The sequence below is a fragment of the Cryptomeria japonica genome, chromosome 5 (assembly GCF_030272615.1).
Source record: "Cryptomeria japonica chromosome 5, Sugi_1.0, whole genome shotgun sequence".
In the NCBI taxonomy this organism is placed as follows: Eukaryota; Viridiplantae; Streptophyta; class Pinopsida; order Cupressales; family Cupressaceae; genus Cryptomeria; species Cryptomeria japonica.
Window position 1 is genome coordinate 188,460,502 of NC_081409.1, and position 11,448 is coordinate 188,471,949.

Here is an 11,448-nt window from a genome sequence, read left to right on the forward strand (position 1 = left end):
CATGCAAAGAAAAATTTTGAAATGGGCCTCTAAACTTGACTCAATTTTGATGAGTCCCAATAGGACAAGGCCATCCAATGATACAATGAGGCTGAGGAGGCACTAAGGGCAGGCAGGAGAGAAACGAAGCACACAGGAGCCAACTATGCATATGTCCTGAGGGCAAGGGAGGAGATAGCCTAATGGAGAGACCTATACTATGCAGTTGTTCCTCCAGAGTTGAGGGCTAGGAGTTTTAGGAGAGCCTCCAGGACTACTACCATAGGGGGAGGGGACATACCACATGCATCTAGTGATGGAGTTATGGGTGCACCCGCACCTCCAAGAGGGAGAGACAAAGGGGGTGATCCTGGAGCAGGACCTTCGAGGGCTCAAACTCCTTTGAGACCAGCTGACTCTAAGGGAGGGTCTTCATCATAGCTCTCTTGGATCCTATTCTGTATCAGTTTTTGTATGATGATGTAGACACCTTTGGGTGGTTTTGTAGCCATGTAATATTTTGACATCATTATATCATGACACTTTATTATTTTTTTGATATATATATGATGATGATCCATCGTTGCCGCAGCTATATGCATGTGTTCCTATGTGATGTTCTATATGTTGATGATGATGTAGTTTATGTATGCATGTTCTTATAATGATTATATGATGCTTATGATGATGATTATGATGGTTATGATCTTATATGATGATCTTATGTTATGAATGCAAATATGTATATGATGATATGCAATATGTTTTTGTTCTTTTTCTAGGTTTATATGTACTAAATGCAGATGAGTATATGGTAATGATATGATATGATTATTTACATGATGAGATGCATGATGTATATATTTTTGTCTTTTATGTTTTATATGAGAATGCAGATACTAACCAATGATATATGCAAGATGTGATGCGATTGTGATATCTATATGTATGTATATAATGCTAATATGTGGTAATGTAGGTGCAAACGACATGAAATGCATATATTTTTGGTGTATCATTATACTCAGTCATGTGATAGCGAGCTACACGAACTCAAGGAAGGACGATGGAGGTCAATCACGAAAGGGGGATGGAAGGTAGAAGATATGGAAGTGAAAGAGCTTCTTGTGCTTTATCATCATTGAGCTTTATTATGGCAAATAGGTTATGACAAACGAGGTATAGGTTTGACTCGGAAAGTCATTGTACCTATTTGCTTGGAGATCAGATAGTTGCAAACAAGGAATGCCCAAGTTCACACTAGACTCACAACGTCCTCATATCCTTGGAAAAGTCATAGCATTACTAAGAGACAATCCATAGATAGCAAAACAATAGTAGGTGAATCATATCCCATCCTCGCCTTTCTAGTCAAAGACATCCTAGAGATATAATCTTTAGTTAGAGATATCCCAAAAAATTTAAAAGACATGTCACCAAAATATAAAATCAAAAGAAAACCAAGACTTGACACCAACACACAATGAATCTTCAAGTTATTTGTGTTTCTTGCCATATATGTTAACATGTTTGATTTGGTCACAATGTTGTGATCTTGATAAAGGACATATCATGTTGAAAACTATATTGCTGCCAAAGTATGTTGGAAGATTTGATTTTTTCAAATCCCATTGCTACTAGTGTCTCGTCTGAAACTCACTGAATCCATGAAACTAATATTTTATTGCAAAGAAGATCTAAACTTTATTGCAGATTGGTGATACAAATGATATTTTTATTGCAGAGTGTGTGCGAAAAGGAGGAATGAAAAGATGATTGCTCCTCAAAACATGCGATGCTCGGGGTACCACTTCCATCACCAGATTTAGGATTTTGCCCCAGTTGCAGATTGGACCTGATTTATTATGGAAGGACAGGGGTAAAAAGGGAGGATTTATTATGAATGGCTACCCAATCTTAGATAGATCAATAACAAGCCATGATGGGAATGGGTAAACTTATTATGGATGGATAGGTTGTGAGTGTGTGCAAGGTGAAAGGATGATATTGAATCTTGAAGGAGGGAGGAGCATTGTCTCTACACATGGCGTCGGTAACCCGGTTTTCACCATGGCACTTGCCTAGGGTATCACCAAAGTGGTTTTCATCGTTGGACGAATTTATTTCTCTTTACTTCTTTTTTTTCAATTTTTTGTGTCACAAGGTGCTTGTTTGCTAGGTTTTCACCAAGTAACGATTTTTCTCTTTTTATGATTTTTTTTGTATTTTTGATATTTTTTTTTTTTTTTGATATTAGGATATCTGAAGAGCTATGTGTAAAACCTGTGAAGGTGCATGCTATTGATATGATCCTCCAAAGGTTCCCCATATGGTGTTGAGAGTTTATATGCACCCGATCAATAGATTGTTGTGATGACATAAGAACCAAGCCAATTGGGCTTAAATTTTCCTTTCTTTTCTTGGTCCTGTTGATTTTTAGGATTTTCTCTGAGAACTAAGTCACCCACCTCAAATGTGTGAGGTTTTACTTTGTGGTTATAGTTGTGACGTTCCTTGACTGAATGATATGTTTCTCCCTTGATTGTCTTCCTTGATGAAGGAACTAAGGTAGAATTACTAATGTGTGAACTACGTAGGCCCATATGCGTGTCACCTAAAGAAGTTTGGGCATCCCTGACAACAAATTCCTTCGAGGAAGTTCCATTAAAGGTCCATTGATGTGATGTATTGCCAAAAGAGGATGGATGTGTGAAACAAGTGGATGAGGAATGAAACTTATGATTGTGAAAATAAGTGAAAGTATCATGACATGATGTAGACTTAGGATCAACAAATATGCTTTTTGACTTAAAATTGTAGAACTTTTTCTCCTAGATATTTTGATAATAGGGGAGATCATCTCTTGCTCTTTTTCTTTCATAGGATTTTTATCCTTGACCTTGATTTTTTCAAAGCCCAATAGCTTTTGATTTGGATTTGGACTAAAGGCCTTTTCTTTATTTTTGACTTTTAGATTTTTCTTTTCATAGCTTGATTTTTTATCCCCAATGAGTAAGGGCTTTTGTGATTCTTTTTGATCCAAGCCTAGGAGTGGAGTGGAAATGGAATGAGTGGATGCAATGGTAAGACTATATGGTTTCTCAAGAGGGCTGGCGATATATTCAACAGATTCTTTGTTGGCACCACTCTTAGGATCGTTGATATCAAGAGCTGCTTCCACCACTAGAGGAGATTTGCATTCAGACTTAGTGGCCACAACACTAGGTGGTTCACACCCAATTCCTTGCAAATTGTTTATAGATTGTTCCTGTCGACAGAATACCTTAGGAGATAGTGGGAGTTTATTAACATGAAAGATATATTCACCACATCCCAGGTCTTTAATCTTGAACTTTTCTTTGATCTCTATTTGTTTGGATGTACAAGCTTTCAACGACTCTAGATCAACATATGTTGAAGATGGAGCACCTTATCGATTGACTGGTATTTTTATTTGTAATCTACGTCACAGGTTATTGCAATATATGAATGGATTCAGATCGCCTTTGATGGTCACTTCATCTCCATTATGTAGAAACTTGATACATCGATGATATGTTGAGGGAACAACTCTCATTTCATGATTCCATGGACGTCCCCAGAGTATATTGTATGTGAGCTCTAAATCAAGGACCTAACATACCACATCCTTTGTCACTGGCCAAACTCTAAGAGTTAAGGTGATTGTGCCCTTGGATGAATGTTATTCTTCATCATATGATTTTATGGTGATTGCATGTGTAGAATTCATAGCCTTTTCAAAATATCCCAAATGCTTAATAGTGTTCAATGTACAAATGTTCAAACCTGCTCCATCTATCAAGGCTCATTTTATTCAAATTTTATGGAGAAGCGCTTCAATATGTAGAGGTACATTATGAGGGTGGGTTACAGATGCATCATCAACTTCTGTAAATGTGAGGGTATGTGGAACAGAAAGGTATCCCACCATGGCTTGAAACTAGTCCATGTTTAGATCAGTGGGTACAAAAGTCTCTCTCAAAGTTTTATCAAGGATGGCTTTATGTGCGAGGGATATGTGTAAAATCTCAAGGGTGGAAATAAGGGCGGATGTTTTCCCTAACTGATCTACAAGGTCATACTAATTCTTGGTGGATTATTAGGTTGTGGTCTTAGATGAAATTCCTTGCAAGGTGACTTTACCTTGATGAGTTGTGACATTACATTAAGAGGTTTCGTCTTTAGAAGATGAGGAAGATGGTCCAATGCCTTTCAAAACAACTTTACTCCTTTGGGTAGCACCTTCAGGAGTTTTTTCCTTTATAATGATAGTAGAAACGTGATTGTTCATTGAAATGTGATTAATGGTAGAATCATAGTCATAGGGCATTTTAGTATAATTAGCTTGATTATCGGTAGTTTTTTCTTTTCCCTTGTCATGTTTAGGAAATGGCTCCCTAAGAATCGCATGTTCTTCATTGGAGGTATGACCATCAACTTTTATGTCACCTCTGTCAATGAGATCATGCATGATATTCTTCAATCTGTGATAATTTCTAGTTAAATGCCCTTTACTCTTATGATATTCACAATATTCATCATCATTCCACCAATTTGGTTTTACATTTGGCTCATATGGTGGATTATTTGGTAGTTTTATGAGCTTGTTTTCCACTAACTTCTTCAATGCGGTTTCAATTGGCTCTCCCAATGGGGTGTATTTCCTTCGAGGTTTTGATTTCCTTTGATTGTTCAATTGATTGTCTGAGTTAGAAGAACTTGCATTGGGGAAAGTTATCTTAGTTTTCACAACATTTTCATCTACTACCCTGTCATTGATTGTGTTCTTATTCTTGTTCCAAAAGCGAGGTTTGTCTTTCCCATTTGATTCCTCTTTGTTCTCTTTGAATATCTTAATGATACCTTGTTCGATCAGGACTTTTTCTATCACCAATCCTTTCTTAATGACCTCTCTGAAGGTAGACAAACATGCTTTTCTTAGCTCATATCCGATATCCTTGTTGACGTTTTGTGTAAACATTTCTACCATTTGCTTTTGTGGTATATCACAAGAGCATCGACCAGCAAGACCTCTCCATTGTTGTAAAAATGAAGAGAAAGATTCCCCATGTTTCTGCTTAGTATTGCATAAGGTGGCTATTGACACATTTGTTTCAATGTTGTATGAAAAATATTGTATAAAATCCTCTGCTAGATCACCCCATGACTTAATTCTAGGTGGAAGTTGGGAGAACCATTCCATTTCTTGTTCGCCTAAGATTTGTGGAAATAGTCTCATCAAGTATGTTTCTTTTGTTGCTACCTCAATGCAAGCTATGAAAAATTATCTTATGTGTGTCTTAGGATCCCCTTTGCTTTGTACTTATCAAATTTTGGTGTCACAAAATGTGGAGGGAATGTAGGCATTGGAATGCTTCTATCAAATAGGTAAGGACATATATCCTTCATTGTATATTGTTGCTTTGGTGTATTCATGTCCACCATTTGCTTTTGTAAGTCTTTTATCTGTTGTTGCAAGTCATTCTTGGGTGGTGTCTTTTCTCTTTGATCTAGTCCCATGCCTAAGCCACCGGGCGAAGGAGGAGGGATATAATGCATATATGGATGGTATTGATCATAGATGTGTTCATATGGAGGAGGGACATAGTTATAGCTTGCATATGGACCACTTGGTATGGTATTATAGTGAGGAGCACTAGGTCTAGGTCGATACATGTCATGACCATGGGGATAGGAGGTGTCATAAGAATGATCTTGGATATTGCCCCCAAATATGACATGGGGTCTCCTCGTGTCATGATTTTGAATGTTCGATTGAGTGTAATTGTATGCATTGGTATTATCTTGGGTATCATCATGGTCATGCATGATGGTAGCTCTTCTCCATGGGAAAGAGCGACTGTGGGGTTGTTCATGAGAGGTTCTCTCATAACTGGCATGAGAATGAGTGTATGTGTTTGGAATCTCAAGTTTCTTAAATAGGGATGAAGGTGACTCAAGCACGAGACACTCTTTCTTACCACCACTATTGGGCCTCCTTTGTATTGTATTAACTTGATTTATTTGGTTTGTATCATCCTCCAAAATCTGTGACATATCAAAATCATGAGGTAGTCTTGTCCCACTTTGTGCCATGACTTGTAGGAAATATTATCTATCCCTTTTCATGATTTCTTGTACCAATCTATTAAAATGGGGATCTGTGATAGTTTCCTCAACTTCTGTAAAATCCACAGATGCATTGTCATTGTCATTATCATTTCCATTGTTATTGTCATTGTTGTTAGTGTTTGGTATATTACCGCGGTTTTCAAATGGATTGTAGAATTCATCTCCATCAAACTCATAGGTATTCATGTTTAAAGACCTTAAAGATTCTTTGGCTTCCCTTCTAGACCTTTGTGAACGGGTTTCAACCATGGACTAAAGTCTTGACCAAAATGAAAGGTAAGATGAAAATGCAAAGACTATGTAAGACCAAGAGGTGTATGAAGTGTAGACCAATCTAGGCTAAACTTGCAATGTCCAAGAGTGTAATACCAAAGAATGTATGTTTGAGAGTAAGGTGTGGCTTCCAAAGAGATGATAGATCTCTTGATGAGGTAAGTTGACCTTGACTCAAGAAGACCAAATGCGACCCTAAGTTGATAGATCTTAATACGAGAATCACCTAGTGTTGTGTTGTAGTATGTTTGCAAAGTGTGATGAGGACAAGCAAAGTAACCTTTTGACACAAATTTTTAAAATATGTATGAGGGTAATGAAAGTGAAGGAAAATGATTGACTATGTGTGACCAAGACAGGTTGACAAAAAAATAAAGCCCTATAGGAAGGAGCCTTAGAAGCTCTTTAGATCTGAAAACTTAAGCCCTTTTTTGTTCTCAAGTGTTTTCTAAAATCTTTCAACTATGAACACAAACGCAATTTTATCTAACCCAGATGTGACTTCTGATCATAGACACAGTTATAGTGATCACAAAGATGGTTCACTAGTGATAATGACAATTTTATCCTGAAAATTAAAAAAATGAAATCATGCTCTGCACAGACGCGATTCCAACTGACACGGACACATTTTCTGATGAATATGACAATTTCTTGCTGATAGTTTGTTGTAAGACACAGATGCATTTCTGAACTGCACAAACATGGTTTCTCAGCACATGCGTGATTTCAACTAACATAGACGTGTTTTCTGGTTCTTTGTTCAATTTTGTCCAATTTTGAGGTTGTTTAATGTGACCAAATCTCAATGTTTTGACTCTTTTTTTGGTAAGAGGACACAATAACAGTGAAGACTCAATGTTTGCAAGTGTTTTGTCCAAGGGATAAAAAATGTTTCCAAATGTGAAGTACGATGTAAAAAAAAATTTCATACACTTTAAAACACGACATACACAATGTTTCTTTGTTTTGTTTGAAAATGTTTTGAGTGTTTTAATCATGCAAGCACAAGTCCTAGGGCTGGCCAGGATAATAGTTGTTGAATCTCACTTGGGGGGTTACCCCGAGCTATGCAATTCAAAGTGGATACTTTGGTACTTGACCCCACTAGCTCCCCTCCATGACACTTGCTTCTCTGAGGTAGCCAAGCACCAGTCCCCACAAAAACTCCTTGTGGCGAACTTTGTATCTCTACTAAGAACTGTAAGACTGTGAGCCACTTCAGAGGTCCGACCTTCTGCGCCAACAACTAGAAGGTTTTTGGCTTCTAACACAAAATGGTGTCTAGTAAGGGCATCTATTCAGGTGGCTATAATCAGCAGCATGTTACACTCCGTTAAATGGAAGGCCTTCTAGACTATAGAGGTTGTGCTCTATAGTGTTTATGGGGAGTCATAATGTTGTTATAATAGCAGTAACACCCATTGCTTGCAACTTTTGTCACAAACACTTTTATTTATAGTGGCTTGGAAGAGCTTGGCTTTGGCTTGTTACCACTTGAGTCGTTCCCTCTCAGTAGGCCTTAAGGGCTACTTGGGAGGCAGACCCTCTAAAAGGAAACACAAAAAGAGCCTATTGCTCAAGAGACAAAAGACACTTGTTAATTTTAAAGCACCAATGAAAGTGTTTGCTACACTAAAGAAGACAAAGCAAGCAATTTTCAAAATCAAATCTTTGCCAAAGGTCCTGCACCAAACTTGTTAGTAGTTTTTGAGATAATACCCATCCTGCAAGCACACAAGTTAGGTAAATTTTAGATCCAAAAGACTTTGTAAAATAGGGACCTTCGACAAGACGTTTTCTCCCTTTTAAATATCTACACCACTTCTTTAGTTGGATCAAAAGAGGTTAGTCCAAAAACCAAATCTAAAAAACCCTAATCGAAAGCAAAAATGGAAAATTGAAAACACAAACGCAGCTATACCAAATGCAAACGTAGAAACATATCACATACGTAGAATAATAAGACACAGATGCAATTTCACAGATCTGAAACTTGCAAAAATAGAGAATAGAATGTAGACATGGCATAAACCTACACAGACGTGAGATCTGAGCACAAATGTGACAAAACAACTCACATACCCAATTTTAGAAACCTACAACTGCAAAATTGAACAAAAACCTTGTAAAAACAAAAATGCAACTTTATGCAACACAAATGTGATTTTAAGACAAAAACGTGATAATATACTGCACAGACGCGATTTCAAGGTGACAAATCTGCAAAAACAACAAAAAATCATAAATGCAAAAATAACAGTCGCAGATGCAGAAATAGAACGCAGATGCGATCAAATCTGTCACAGACGTAGAAAAATGTAGAATCATCTCAATGCCAAACCTGCAACTTTGAAAAACACAAAATCTGCAAACAAAATTGTTAAAATAAAGGGACAAGAGTCCCACCGGGCATGCCAAAATGTATATGGTGAAAGTGATGATAAAATATTATAAAACCATAAAGATTCAACCACAAACAATCTAACTCCTACAATGAAACATTCACAAATACCAATAGAGATACCTAAGATCATGCAAATCAACAAAATAAAACAATATTACCATTCACATGTCAAGTAGGGTTTCAATCCTCATTGTCTTCTATCTCCATTGATCTTGTTTGATATATTTGCTCTCAGATTTTATGTGTGCACAAGAACTCAACAAAGATCAGAAATGTGGTTGATAGCTTGGTTGCAAGAAGGCTTGATTGCATTGATGGATTAGAATGCTCATTAGGATTGATAATGAAGGAGAGTATCCTCTTATATAGAAGACACTGTAAGAAATGGAGGGATAAGATTAAGAGGTGTAAAGATAAATGGTCGGCTAGGATTAAAGGGTAGGTAGAGGAAATAATTAAATGATAAAAGGGGTAGGTAAGAGAAGAATTAAGAGATGAATGGCATGTGTCATGAGTAGAAAAGACTAGTGAATTAATTAAAGAAACAAAGATTTATTTAATTAATAGAGAAAGTGGGATCAATTAAATAAATAGAATATTTATTTAATTTAGAAAAAAAGACAATTTAAATAAATAAAAGTATTTATTTAAAGGAGGAAAGGCTTAGAAGAGGATTAATGAATTAATCAAATAAATAAAGATTTATTTAATTAATAGAAGAATTAGGATAAAATAATTAAATAAATAAAAATATTTAATTTAACTAGACAAGACAATTTTAGGTGTCTACAAACACCACCAAAGGTGAAAATTCTCCTACAATAATGTTCCCTAGATGTGCAATTCCCCAAGTATCTCATATGAAAACACTAGTACATTTGGAGGAGTTTTCCGACGACTGTTCATCAGAACTCAGACAACTAAACGTCAAAAGTATGATGTATTTGTTTGTCGCTATTTTTTTGTCAGTGATTCCAACGACGAGATTCATGTCAAAATTCAAACGACAACGTCGAAACTTTCTACGCATCCACGGCATGTTTTTTTGATGAGAAGACATCAAAATATTGACCTCATTACATCCTTTATCGCCGTAACCTTTTGCCATTGACCCTTTATTTATCGTCGTAACATTTATTGATGCATTTTATTTTGGCAGTGTCAATCGGGATGTCTTACCGAAAGCCTCATCGACTATCGGCAAGACATTATTTCTCCATTGCCTCTAGTGTGTGTTTTGTCGATGGACCATCTTTAAAGAGATGTCAGAATTTTGATGATTACAATGACGGACGAGGTTGCATCCTACGACGTTTTTGTCGTCACAGGTATGGCAACATCATCGCTTGTCTTGTGGTGTTCATCGGAATTTTGACATTCCCCAACATTTAAAAAAAATCCTGACTGCTTTTGCCTACACCGATGACCATTTATAGTCGTAATCTTTGTCGATGCATTTTACTTTTTGCCAGTGTCCATCAGGATAAGTCTTACCGATAGCCTCATTGGCTATCGGCAAGACAAGATTTCTCCATTGCCGCTAGTGTGTGTTATGTCGAAGGACATAAACAGTGTATTTTATCCTGATCACATGCTTCTACTTGTCAGTGTTACCATCTGGTTGACTCTTGCAGATTACAAAGGATTAATATCAGTGAGCTTACAAAGGATTAAGCGTAGTAGGTACTTCATTATCAAGAAGATAAAGATGAAATAGCTACAAGAATGCATGAGAAGACTTATCATAAGGAATCATAATAGTGTTTAAAAACCTCATTCTCACATGTGGAGAGGTTGTTGATGTTGATTTGAAGGTTGATCTATGTGAAAACAAATTGTTGTAGTAAAAATTCAATGTTTTCCTTGCATTTCATGAGTGAAATCTGAAGCATATTGTGGTTTTATTTCTTCATATTGATTTGCACCCATTGTAAAGTGTTTGGTGGATGTTCTGAGAATTATTTAAATTCATTTTGAAAGTTTAATCAATCATTTTGTGCACCAAAATGCTGACTGTCCTGAAGGTTGTTATTTGACAGTTTTTATTGGATTTTGGAGTTTATTATGGATGAATGACCCATTCCAAAAAAAAATTCTACTATGGCTTGTGGAATGGGTCCAATATGTTGTAAAATAATAGATACTAACCATATGTGTGCAGGAGAAGCATGAACATTTGAATGGTGATCACCAAATGAGCAAGTTGTGTGTTTTGTGAGTAGGGGATGCATGGTACCATGTATTTGATCTAAATATTTTCTTTAATGAGGGTATGTTTTTTCTGATGGAATGTGTTAATATATTTTTAATTCAAGGTGATACAACCTTTTTTTTTGGTTTGGAAGTGTTTGTGGGGTTCATTTTGAGAAGGCCCTAGTTTTTGTTCCTAAAAAGGAGGGTTTGTGTTTTGGAGTAACAAATGAGCATGGCTCTTTGAATGGGAATGAAAATAATTTGTTTTGGAAGGTAAATAAAGAATTTTTTGGGGTTTTTAGTCATGGTTGTAAGTTTTGTGGGTACTTTCTTTGTAAAAGTGGCCTAATTAGGCCTAGTTTTGGGGTAAAAGTCATCATTTCGTATAGTTGGTCCAAAGGAGTAGTGTGATTATTGTTTATATGATGCGTAAATCTAAAAAG